Here is a 13,248-nt window from a genome sequence, read left to right as displayed (position 1 = left end):
TCCTCCTCTGCGCCTGTTCTCTGACATCTGCAGAATGCAACCACACATCAGAACTGATCTTGCAAATCTTGCAGCATAAGAAAAGAGTATAGAATTCTTCAACAGCACTGAACAGATGAGCATCTTCACTGATCTCCAACACAGACCACACAGCTTCTCAGATAAAGAGGAAAGTGGAATAAAAGGTTTCCCAACTATATAGCTAACTCCATTAACATATAACAGGTAAACCAAAATGCAGGGGATACCCACACTCTGGTGACAGTCATTACAAAGATCCAAACCAAACATAGTTCATCATGACAAACATTAATGCACAGGATATAGCAAACTACCCTGTCTAACTAAGACTAACTAAGAGCGAGACTAACGCTAAGACTGTAGCTTCTATGTATGTATTAATTACAAGATCCAACTCTAATGATCTATGGTTCTAGATTTATCTTGGTCTTGCAGTCAGGGTTGCCATAAGGCTGGTGTCCACGCCGAGGTGAGCGGTACAGGTGCTGAGTCCCGACGGGAGCGGGGGAACCGTCATCCAGGTGACGACGCTCCACGCGCTCAGCCCACAGCAGGGCGACCTCAACACGAGCCCTACTCAGCTCGTCTAATGCATGGTCCAGCTCCATGTTTAGCACGGCGGCTAGGTTGACTGTGCTGCTCAACCTAGGATTGCCCTCACCGACAGGTGAAACAATCACGCCTCCTGTGCTGCCAGATGGACGACGGGGGTAATACTTCAGGTCGAGACCGTCAGCTACCCCACCGAGAACCGAGCAGTAGTGCGAAAGCGCACGCCGTGCAACATCTTGCATGGCCGCCTCAGCTGAGTCCCGCTCAGAGATAGAATAGTGCTCTGAGCAGGCCTCCGCACCCTGGAGACTATTCTCCGGACGGCGCACCAAGCAGGTCGCCTCCCAGCGGTCCGGGTAGACCCCGCGACTATGCTGGTAGACCACACAGCGATACTCGATGGACCAAGTACGCCGGTTAAGTGCCCGACGTAGTAGGGTGTCGAGCGCATCGTGGAAGTGACACCCGCGAGCAGCGTCGCGAGTGATGGGTCGAGCAACCCATCCTTCCGGCTCCTGGTCAGCAGAGAAGTCGGTGTCGTGGCTCGAGCTGTCGCCGCCACCTCCGTCGTCTGGGTCTCCTCCAGCAGCTACTCCGGAGGCTGGGGCGCCCAGTGGTGGTGCAGGGGGCGCCTCCAGGGGAAGCACAGGGGAGCAGCTCCTCACGGACTCTATCTCCTGCTGGAGCAAGAAAGAAGAGACCTGCTGCTCCTGCTCCTGTCGTCGACGTTCCTGCTCCTCATGCAGGCGGTGGTGCAGTCTCTCCAAGTGGCTGGACTGTCCTGCCACGGGACGACGAAGCGGACGCTCAGCAAGGCGGGAGGGTAAGAAGGGGATGACAGACTTTCGTGCAGTGTGTCTAAGTCGAGCCATCTACAAAAGACACCGCAAGCAAAAGAGAGAGAACAAAATTAATATGACCGGCAAGTAATGAATCATAAATAAATGAAGGATTAGAATAAAACATAATTTTCAGCAAGGTATAATATATAGTAGAACATAGGTTTGGTCGGTATGACCAACTTTTGAAGGGATATCAAAGTCAAGGCAGGGACAGAGGTCTATAGTCCTTAGAACGACCATTCTATTCTAGGTTAGCGGTCCTACAGTCAGCACGACTTTGATACCACTTATGTCACACCCGGTTTTAGAAGGCAAACTGAATGCGAACCATGTACGTGCCAGGATTAGTAATTCACGTACACAGCAGTTACATAACATGGACATCATCACACAGTGCTCAAAATAGTATTAAAAGGGAAATAATAGTCGATTACATCATACGTCTGAGACGTCCATATAGTCCTTACAATAAATCAAAGTGCGAAAACGAAACGTAGATAACTGCGGCCTTCACAGGCAGCCGACTGGGGGGTTGCCGCTAACCCACGCCTAGAACTCGTCGTAGTCTTGGAACTCCTGGAAGTCTCCTTCCACGGCTTCATCTTCTCCTGAGCAGTGGTTGCAATGCTGACAACCTGGGGATGGGGGGGGGTTTGGTGTGTAGGGCAAGGGTGAGTACACATCAACATACTCAGCAAGTATCTTGTTTGGCTGTAGTGGACTAGCTTTATGTGGGGATAAGTCAAGCAGTTGCTTTTAGTTGGTCAGATTATTATTCACTAATAGAAAGCCAGGTTTTAGCATTAACCCAAGTTATTAGCCCGATGTACCCTTTCCAAACGGAAAGAATACCACTTACCAGAACCATAGTCACAACCAGAACCATCGATCTCATAGCCACCTGGAAACCATAATGTCTCTGATCAAGTACCACTAATCACTGGAGCTCCCTTGGCCGCTCATAACCGCGAGCACGGCTGATATATCAGTTTTCAAACACTCTGCAGAGGTTGTGCACTTTACCCACAAGCCGTGATTCCCTTTCTGCCCGGAGATCATGACTCTCCATTGATCACTACCAAGGTGACCCAGCAGGGCATCACTACGTAGCCTTTACAAAGATTCCCCAGGGCTGTAGCCACCCATTAGGTTTCCTAAATGCACCGCACTCCTCCCCAAGGGGCGAACCCAAACTTGGCAGAGCGAGCCACATACACCGAGCCCCATTGATGGCACGATGGCTAAGTGATCTACACCCCGGATCCTCTAATTATTCAGCTAAGGGCATCCCATTCCACCCTCATGGTTGCACTGTTTTCCCGGGCGGTCATCCAAAGAATAGGTCCTTACGGAGAGGCACTCGAGAAACCGCTCGAGCCCCCTTAAAGGCCACAAGTACAACATCATAATAAGAGACGGGAAAAACAGCGTATCATAGATAATCTCATCATGTTCATTGATTAGAGTTTGAGCAATAGCATAGAGCTAAACAATAATAATCCAACCCAAATAGGTAAACAAGGACATGGATAACAAAAGCTAGTCAATCCTTAGGTATACATGTGTAAAGCGGGAGGTGAATTAAAGAATGAATAGGACAAAGATAGGTCAAGGGACACTTGCCTCCACCAACCGACTGCTGCTCAGGGGCTTCTCCAGCGAGTTCCTCGGGCTCTTCAACCGGATCGTTCTCTATGCGATTGCAAGCATACATACATCCATCCATTCAAATTAGGAAACAAACAGTACACCATACAAGAGAACAAATAAAGTATATATGCATAGAATATCACATACGATAATGAATTTACCTTGGTTAGAAAGAAACGAGGGAAGGTCTCGCAGGGATTAAGGCTTATGCTCGAGGTGCACTACGGGTAAACGAATAACTAGACGTCACGTGCTCTAGTTCCAATTGGTTCTAACAAAAGAATTAGCTACATGCACTAATGTAAACGTGACCACTTTTAGTAGATTAACATTGAATGAGTTAGACGATTAGCTATACAAATTAACTAACGTAACCAATTTCCAAATTGAGACTCGTATCTTATTAATATGAACAACGGGATTAGCGCGCATAGGGTATGGGGGGGGGGGTAGACAGGGCGTCTGGGGTAGACGGGGACACGATGGGTCGTGCCAAGGCATGCGCACTACGCGAGCACGCGCGCGAGGCCGCACACACACGCCACGAACTAGTCGTGCGCACGTCGGGGCCGTGCGCTAGCCGAGCTCAAAGTCGCGCGCCATAGGCACGCTGGGCCGAGCTCGAGGCCACGCCGGGGCCGTCACGACGCGAGCAAGGCACGGCGGGGCGAGCGGGCAAGCACGCCGGGAGGCGGGCGGGCCGGGCACAGAGGCGGCGCGGCCGGGGGCGGGGGCGGCGCGGCCAGGGACGGCGGACGGGGCCGGCGAGCACCGGGGCGGGCGCGGATGGGGCTGGCGAGCCGAGGCCGGGGCGGGGCGGCCGGGCACGGGACTGCCGAGGGCGGTCGGGCGCGGGGCGGCCGGGGTCGGGGCCGAGCTCGCCGGGGGCGGCCGAGCTCGCCGGGGCCGGGCGAGCTCGCCCATGGCGCGGGGGAGGGCGCCGACGGGAGGGAAGGAGGAGGGAGGGGGAGAAGCCTCACCGGAGGGGGAGGACGGCGCGGCGGCGGCGCCGGGGAGGGGCGGCGGTGGCGCTAGGGCAGGGAGAGAGCGGCGGCGGTTAGGGTTAGGGAGAGGGAGAGAGAGAGGGGATGACGAGCGGGGCCCGCGGGGAGGGGATTTTTGGAAAATAGAAAAAAGGGGAGGGGGCGGTTGGGCCGGCTGGGCCCAAAGGGGGGAGGGGGGGCGCGGCTTGGGCCGCCAGGATGGCCCACGGCGGGGGAGGGGCGGCTGGGCCGCCGCGGGGCCCACGCGGGAAGGGGAGGGGGGCGGCTGGGCCGCTTGGGCCAAGGGGAAGGGGCGGCTGGGCCAAAAGGGGAGAAGGGGGGAGAGAGAAAAAGAAAAGGCTTTTCTTTTTCTAATTTCCACATTTTCTTATATGCCTAATTCTCCACTTCACTCAACCGTAAACAAAAGAGTGCATAATCCGGCATGATGCAACAAACAAAAATAGTTCTAGGTTTTGGTTACACAAGATGTCGAGCTAATTCTCGCTATAACTTTTAGAAAAGATCAAGGGAAAAAGGAAAGAGTAACGCCTGAATTTGGTGAGAGAAAAGAATAAAAAATTCTACCCCCAAATTCAGGGCGTTACAAGGGGGCACCGGACTGTCCGGTGTGCACCGGACAGTGTCTGGTGCGCCAACGGCTTCAAATCGCCAGCGGTCAGCTGCGCCAAAATAGGAAAGAAATCCACACCGGACAGTGTCCGGTGGTGCACCGGACTGTCCGGTGCGCCAGGCGACTGAAGGCAAGAATTGCCTTCCTGGAATGCTCTCAACGGCTCCTAGCTGCCATGGGGCTATAAAAGGGACCCCTAGGCGCATGGAGGAGTACACCAAGCATTCTTTAAGCATTCCTAAGCACCAAGACTCCAATTCCGCGCATTCGATTCTTTGTGATAGCAACTAGAGCTCCATTTGAGTAGATAACTTGTCGAGTTGTGTTGAGAGCTCAAGTTGTGACTTGTGTGCGTGTTGTTGCTCTGATTTTGTGTCTTGTGTGCGTTGCTCATCCCATCCTTACTTCTGTGCTTCTTTGTGATAATCAAATTGTAAGGGCGAGAGGCTCCAAAGTGTGGAGATTCCTCGCAAGTGGGATATAGTAAAGTAAAAGCAAAACACCGTGGTATTCAAGTGGGTCTTTGGACCGCTTGAAAGGGGTTGAGTGTAACCCTCGTCCGTTGGGACGCCACAACGTGGAGTAGGCAAGTGTTGGACTTGGCCGAACCACGAGATAAACCACTGTGCCATCTCTGTGTTGATCTCTTTGTGGTTATTGTGTTTTGCAAGAACTCCTCTCTAGCCACTTGGCTTTATTGTGCTAACGCCTAATCAAGTTTTGTGGGATTAAGGTTCAAGTTTTTACAGGATCACCTATTCACCCCCCCTCTAGGTGCTCTCAAGGACCTAGATCATCTTCAGTCTCGAAGCCTACGTACTCCAAGGTTCCTTAGAGTTCCTCGTACATGCTGGTGTAGGTGCTTGTCATATAAGGGTAGCATGGAGTATCGAAGCTAAACCAGAAGGGGATGGGATTTAATATCGATGGTTCCCCTAGTCTATTGGGGAGCCTGTGAAGCTGGCATCTCCCGATCTGCAGGGGGAGGAGCTAGTGAGGCTGGCGTCCTGACCCACAAGGGGAGGAGCTGGTGAGGTTGACTTCCCCCCAACCCGCAAGGGGAGTTGGTGAGGCCGGCGTCTCCTGACTTGCAGGAGGGGGAGCAAGCGAAGTCGGCATCACCCGACCCGTGAGAGGGGGAGCCTGTAACACCCCTAGTGTTACTGGCACTAAAACTTGAGCATGACATCATATGCATTGACATTTCATTTTGTTTGTCACACCTAGAATGCATTCACTAGGTACAATTTCAAAACAAGTTGTGATGTGGTGACTTGAAGTGTGCTTAACTCTAGGGTAGGGTACTTAAACCTAGGATCAGGGCATATGGGTAGTAGTGAGCCAAAATGAGTAAAATCTCAAAAGTCATTGGAAATGTTCACAAGATATCAAATTTGGTGAACTTAAGTGGCACAAAAACCCTAAAAGAAACCCTAGAAAACCCTAATTTGTACCCTAGGGGGGTAAATGCAAATTCTATGCACTTTTGGACCAAAGTGCAGATATCAAAGTGATAGAACCTTAAAAACCAAGTAACTTTCACATTGGAGGATTTTTAAGTAGTATGGAGAAATTGGGACTTATTTGCAAAAGACCCAAGAACCCCTAAGTGGCTAAGTCTAAATTTCAGTGGAATGGGGTCACCTTTGGAGCCTTGTATCTCTAAAATCATGGGGATTTTGCCCTAGGTCAATACATCAAATTTGTAGAGCTATGATAGGAGTACAACTTTGATTAAGTGATTAAGCATTGGTGCTATACAAAAATAGGAGATAATTGGACTTGAAGTTGGGTTGTCAGTCAGCCCTAGGATTGAATTATGACCACCAGTGAAGCCAAAGGAACTTTGAGATCGAATTTTGAGTAGGATCCAGTGATTAATTGGGCATGGTTGCTATAAAAAATTTAAATTTGGATTATAGGACAACAACTTTGTTATAGACGGATTAAGTAGTTGCCATATGAAAATTAAAGATCAAGGCCCTGCAAATTGCTCTGTCAAGCGCCCTGAATGGAGCTCCCATGGTACAGTACTGAAGAAGATCCTAGGTGCACTGAACCTCACCGCCGGTGGCCTCCGCGCTCGGATTCGCGCTGGCCGCCACGATTCGTGCCCTCTGATGTGTGGATCATGATCGGCAGTGAAAAGATCTTCACTGTGGATGAGTTTGGGGCACTGAATTGCTCAGTCGTCGTACCCACTTGCACCGACGACGTGTCTACGCGACCGCCGTCATCGTGCCGCCGCTTCCCTTGGTTATGCCATGCCATCAGTCGTTTCACCATGTTGTTGCTAGCCGTAAGAACGCAGTTGTGACCGCCGTAGCTCATTAGCCAATGACCGCCATGGTAGCTCGCGCTAGTGACTCCCTCTCTCTCCGGGCGCCCGCGTGTCTTCCCCAAATTGAGCGCTGATGATCACTATAATTTGAGCGTTCAGCTAGCTCCGCTAGGTTGTTACGCGCCCAGTGAACCAGCCCTCGCCTCCGATTAGCCATCGTAGCGCCCCAATTCCCTCCTTCCACCAAATCGGTTCTCCGCGTCACCGTGAACGTCTCGCTGTGGCCATCCCTCTACAGGTTAGTTCAAGCTTCTCTGCTTGATGTTCTAGTAATCATGAAGCCTCCTATTGCTTGTAGACCCGTTTGATTGAGCTAGACCACCCTGAATCACCAAGAACACCTCGATTTCCCCTCAGGTTTCGCCGTCGTCGTGGGCAGAAAGGCTCCGGGCTGGAATTGTGCAATTGAGGGTCAGATTAGAGTCGCCTGGGGTAGGATTTGGTGTTAGCCAAGTTAGGGCACCGGCCATTGCGTGTTCTAGCCAGTACAAGTTCGCCGGAGGCATGCTCGTCGCTGTTCACCGTCGTGGACTTGGCGCAGTAAAGAAACAGAAATACAAGGGCCTAAGTGAGAATGTCAGCGAGATAATGAATAGTGGCTAGGGATTCTTTACTAGTTTTTCAAATCATCGGGGTCCTCTGTGCAAGACCGCCAGCGTGGGCGCGTGCGGGCACGTTTTGCCTGGACGTGGGCCGGTTTGGGCTGGTTTGAGCCCATTACTATTCATTCCTTTCCTTTTTCTTTTTTTGCCAGGCTTTAGAAATTTATAGAAATTTCTAGAAAATGATAAAAATATGGGACCAATTTTACTAGGCTTCTAAATTCCTCTAATATTTAATAAAAATAGTTCCAAAGATTTTTAGTCCTAGCCATGGATTATTTAGCATTTAAAGAGGCCTAAACTTAGTCCTTTGGAATTTTAGAATTAAATTGATAACTCCAAAAATCATAAAACTTTTTGGGTAAGATTAATAGGATAACCAAAACCCTTGGGTAAAATTTGACATGTTTTGGGCATTGTTTGATCCCAAACCCAAAACCCTAGCTTCCTAAGGAAGAATTTGTCTAACCCTAATAGGGTACTAACTCAAGAAACCCTAGTGATTCCGATGTACCGTGAAGGAAAGTTATATTCAAGATATAACTTAATGTGTTTTAGCATAACTGAATATTCATAGCATCACATGGGCATTTATGTATGTATATTGTTATGTTTAGAAAATGAAGAAGAAGTAGTTGTTGAAGAGGAAGTTGCACCACCAGCTGAAATTCCACCTGTCGGGGACAATTTCTACTTTGACATTTGTGGAACAGATCCCGAATCCCCTACGACACAAGGCAAGCCCCGGTGCATTTACCCTTTCCTTGTGTTTTTAAACTCTTTATCACTTGAGTTGATGCATTAGGTGATAGGAGTTGGGTGATAAATAATTGTTGCATTTCCTTCCTTAGAACTGTTCACCATTCCTTGATACCTGTTTTACTTAAAAGTTTTCTAGTGCTTAGTCTTGCCTTAAAAACAAAATGGTTTGTTTTTAAAGCAAAGATGATGCTTCAGATGGGATGGGAAGTTTTCAAAAGAAAAGTATTGGATGGAGAATCCATTATGGCTGTGATGGGTTCAACATCGGAAAAGATGTACCTCTGCTGGGTACCAAACTTTGGGTTGTAAATGATAAAGACGAGACCGGGCGGGTGACTTGCACGAGAAGGAAGTCTCGGTGTAGTGTCTCCGTCAGAATCAATTAAGGACCGTACCGATGTAGGCTTGCTGATTGAGGACCTTTTAACTGGTCACATGCCTCATCATGGGTAAGCTTTGCCTTGGGCAAACCAATACCAGAAAGGCCAAAACGCAATGGGAGTGGAGAGATGGCGAGAGTAGCGTGTACCCTCCATGGCAAGAGGCTGGACGGTGGTGTAGCTGTGCTCTCGGTTGGCATGAACCCGGTCTGGTCTTGAAAAACACGGTGGTGAGTTGACATATGCAAGGGTTAAGTGCTACATATGTCGTGTGGTTGGAGATCCCCAGCTGGGTATTAATCGATTCGGATCACCGTTACTTCTCGAACATGAAGACTTGGTCACTGCCCTACACATAGCAATCTAGTAAAGAAAAAGGGTGATAAAAGACGGCTAGTGCAGGCCAAGTGCTTGAACTAGGATAGAAAGAACTCTAGATGCAGGTAACTTTACTTAACCTAACAATAAAACTGGATTTTTAAGGATCCACTATTAGTAAGCATTTCTGCAAACAGAGTCTTTGATGCTTGATCAGCCTTACCTTGACTCCCTCAAACTAGCATATCCTTGAGAGTCTTTCTCTTTTGTCGGGTAAGACTTGCGAAAGTACACTCCATACTCAGGGTTTTCGAACCCATGTTGTTGTAGGTGAGGAAACAGCAGAGTTTTGTTGTTTCTGTTCCAAGGTGGTACCAAAAGAGGAGCCAAAGCAGTGATCGTGTGCGTGGGAGGATGTTTGCCTCCCGGTTTGGAAACAATAAACTTTTGTGTGGGAGGGTGTTTTGCCTCCCTGGTTTGTAATAATACTTTATGCACTCTCAACACCGGTATTGTAATAATACTCTTTCGCTATATTGTATGAATGTAAATTAATTATGGTAATTTGCTTTCGCTTATTCTTTCCTCTGATGTGATGTAATGTCTGCGTGATGGGTGAAGCGCTCTTGGGTGGTATGATGTTGATACAGAAACCGAACTTGTCGTGTGATTATGTGCATCTGCATGGTTGTCTGAGGTCCTTAGGACAAGGACATCTGTAGGTGGGCCTAATACCTTGGGAGGTTGAAAGGGAAATGTGCCTTTGGGCCATTTCTAAGTATTTTGGTGATTGAGTGTCAACACGAGTGCTTAAATGTGAATCTATGCTCATGGATGAACAAAGTGCAAATCACAAGTAAAGGTATGTTTCTAAGCCTTAGTACATTGGTTTTGTGTACTAATATATTTGTCTAAGTGTTAGAAACAGAGAGAAGAAGAAAAGGAGAACGTTGGCTGTGTACAACCAACAGGCTGTTTCGGTCTGGGGCACCGGACTGTCCGGTGGTGCACCGGACAGTGTCCGGTGCGCCAGGCTGCCTCGGGCGAAGAAGCCGCTCTCGGGAATTTTGCCGACGGCGTACGGCTAAAATTCACCGGACTGTCCGGTGTGCACCGGACTGTCCGGTGAGCCAACGGTCGGCCGAGCCAACGGTCGGCCGTGGAATCTGCGCGCGACACGTGGCCTGGCCAACGGTCGGGAGGGGGCACCAGACTGTCCGGTGTGCACCGGACTGTCCGGTGCGCCAGATCTACAACGGTCGGCAGCGGTCGACTGGACTATTTAAGGAAAGAAATCGGGCACCGGACAGTGTCCGGTGTGCACCGGACTGTCCGGTGCGCCCGACGACAGAAGGCAAGGATGGCCTTCTAGATTTGTTCTCAACGGCTCCTAGCTGCCTTGGGGCTATAAAAGGGACCCCTAGGCGCATGGAGGATAACACCAAGCTTCCTACAACACTTCTAAGCACCAAGACATCGACCTCACGCATTCGTTTCATTGTGATAGCATATAGAGCTCTTGTGGAGTTGTGTACTCTTTGAGTTGAGTTGCGAGCTCTTGTTGCGACTTGTGTGCGTGTTGTTGCTCTGATTTTGAGTCTTGTGTGCGTTGCTAGTTCCCTCCTTACTCCATATTTATTTGTGAATCTCAAGTGTAAGGGCGAGAGGCTCCAAAGTTGTGGAGATTCCTCGCAAACGGGATATTGAGAAGGAAAGCATAACACTGTGGTATTCAAGTTGATCATTGGATCACTTGAGAGGAGTTGAGTGCAACTCTCGTCCGTTGGGACGCCACAACGTGGAGTAGGCAAGTTTTTGTACTTGGCCGAACCACGGGATAAATCACTGTGTCTTCTCTGTGTTGAACTTCTTGTGATTATCGTTGTGTGCAAGATCTTCACTCTAGCCACTTGGCATTAACTGTGCTAACAATTAATCAAGTCTTTGTGGCTATAAGTTTAAGTTTTACAGGATCACCTATTCACCCCCCCTCTAGGTGCTCTCAGTTGGTATCAGAGCCATTCTCTTCAAGAAAGGGACTAACCGCCCGAAGAGATGGATCCTAAGGGGAAGGGAATCGTGATCAACGATAAGGAGAAGGAGTCCTTCGTCAACGAGCCCAAAGATGACAAGCCTACCGACTCCGGCTCGGGCCATAGACGGAAGGAAGGGAAGAAGAAGAAGACAAGACGCATCAAGGAGATCGTCTACTACGACGACAGCGACGAATCTTCCTCCTCCCAAAAGGACAACAACGACAACGACTATGACAAACAAAAGACGGTTAACTCAAACTTTTCTTTTGATTATTCGCGCATTCCGCATAGCTCAAATACTCATTTGCTCCCCATTCCACTTGGCAAGCCTCCTCACTTTGATGGAGAGGACTACGGATTTTGGAGTCACAAAATGCGTACTCACCTATTCTCTCTCCATCCAAGCATTTGGGAGATTGTGGAAAGTGGAATGAAATTTGATAGCTCGGATAGCCCTTCGTTTATTAATGAACAGATCCATAAAAATGCACAAGCTACTACTGTGTTGCTAGCCTCTTTGTGCAGGGACGAGTATCACAAGGTGAGCGGCTTGGACAATGCCAAGCAGATTTGGGACACCCTCAAGATCTCTCATGAGGGGAATGATGTCACCTTACTCACCAAGATGGAGTTGGTGGAGGGCGAGCTCGGACGATTCGCGATGATAAGGGGCGAGGAGCCGACACAAACATACAACCGGCTCAAGATCCTTATCAACAAAATAAGGAGCTACGGAAGCACGCGATGGACGGATCACGACGTCGTCCGCCTAATGCTAAGGTCATTTACCGTTCTTGATCCTCACTTGGTGAACAATATTCGTGAAAATCCTAGGTACATCAAGATGTCGCCCGAAGAAATTCTTGGAAAATTTGTAAGCGGGCGAATGATGATCAAGGAGGCGAGGTACGTGGACGACGCGTTGAATGGCCCAATCCATGAGCCTCAACCCATTGCTCTCAAGGCAACAAGGAGCAAGGAGGCGCTGCCCAGCAAGGTGGCGCAAATTGAGGCGGCCGGTCTTAATGATGAAGAGATGGCCCTCATCATCAAAAGATTCAAGACGGCACTAAAGGGTCGCAAGGGACAGCCAAGCAAGACTAAGACCAAGGGAAAGCGATCATGCTTCAAATGCGGTAAGCTTGGTCATTTTATTGCTAACTGTCCCGACAATGATAGTGACCAGGATCACGGGAGCAAGAGGGAAAAGAAGAAGCATTACAAGAAGGCCAAGGGCGAGGCACATATCGGAAAGGAGTGGGATTCGGATTGCTCCTCCTCCGACTCCGACAATGAAGGACTCGCCGCCACTGCCTTCAACAAGTCATCTCTCTTCCCCAACGAGCGTCACACATGCCTTATGGCAAGGGAGAAGAAGGTATGCAATCAAAACAATGTCACTTATGATTCTTCCAGTGATGATGAGTCTAGTGATGATGAAATAGATTACTCTAGTTTGTTCAAGGGATTGGATAGAACTAAAGTAGATAAAATTAATGAATTGATTGATGCCTTGAATGAAAAAGACAGACTCTTAGAAAAACAAGAGGACATTTTGTATGAAGAGCATGACAAATTTGTAGAGGCACAAAAATCTCATGCTTTAGAAGTTAAAAGAAATGAAGTGCTTTCTAGTGAACTATCTTCTTGTCATGAAACCATTGCTACTTTAAAGAGTATTAATGATGACTTAAATGCTAAAGTAGCTAGTAAATCTAATTCTTGTGTAGAACATGTTGAGATTTGCACTAGGTGTAAAGATTTCGATGTTGATGCTTGTAGTGATCATTTAGTTTCAATTTCTAAATTAACTGAGGAATTGGCTAGTCTTAATACCCAACTTAAGACTAGCAAGAATGAATTTGATAAACTAAAATTTGCAAGGGATGCCTACACGATCGGTAGACACCCCTCAATTAAGGATGGACTTGGCTTCAAGAGAGAAGCCAAGAACTTAACAAGCCACAAGGCTCCCATTCCCGCTAAGGAGAAAGGGAAGGCCCCTATGGCTACTAGTGCTAAAAAGAACCATGCCTTTTTGTACCATGATAGGAGACAAACTAGAAATGCTTATAGGAGTTATAACGCGTACGATGATTTTTCTCATGCTATGTTTGCCTCTAGTTC

This window comes from Zea mays, chromosome 4, assembly GCF_902167145.1.
Source record: "Zea mays cultivar B73 chromosome 4, Zm-B73-REFERENCE-NAM-5.0, whole genome shotgun sequence".
Classification (NCBI taxonomy): domain Eukaryota; kingdom Viridiplantae; phylum Streptophyta; class Magnoliopsida; order Poales; family Poaceae; genus Zea; species Zea mays.
This window is presented reverse-complemented; position numbering follows the sequence as displayed.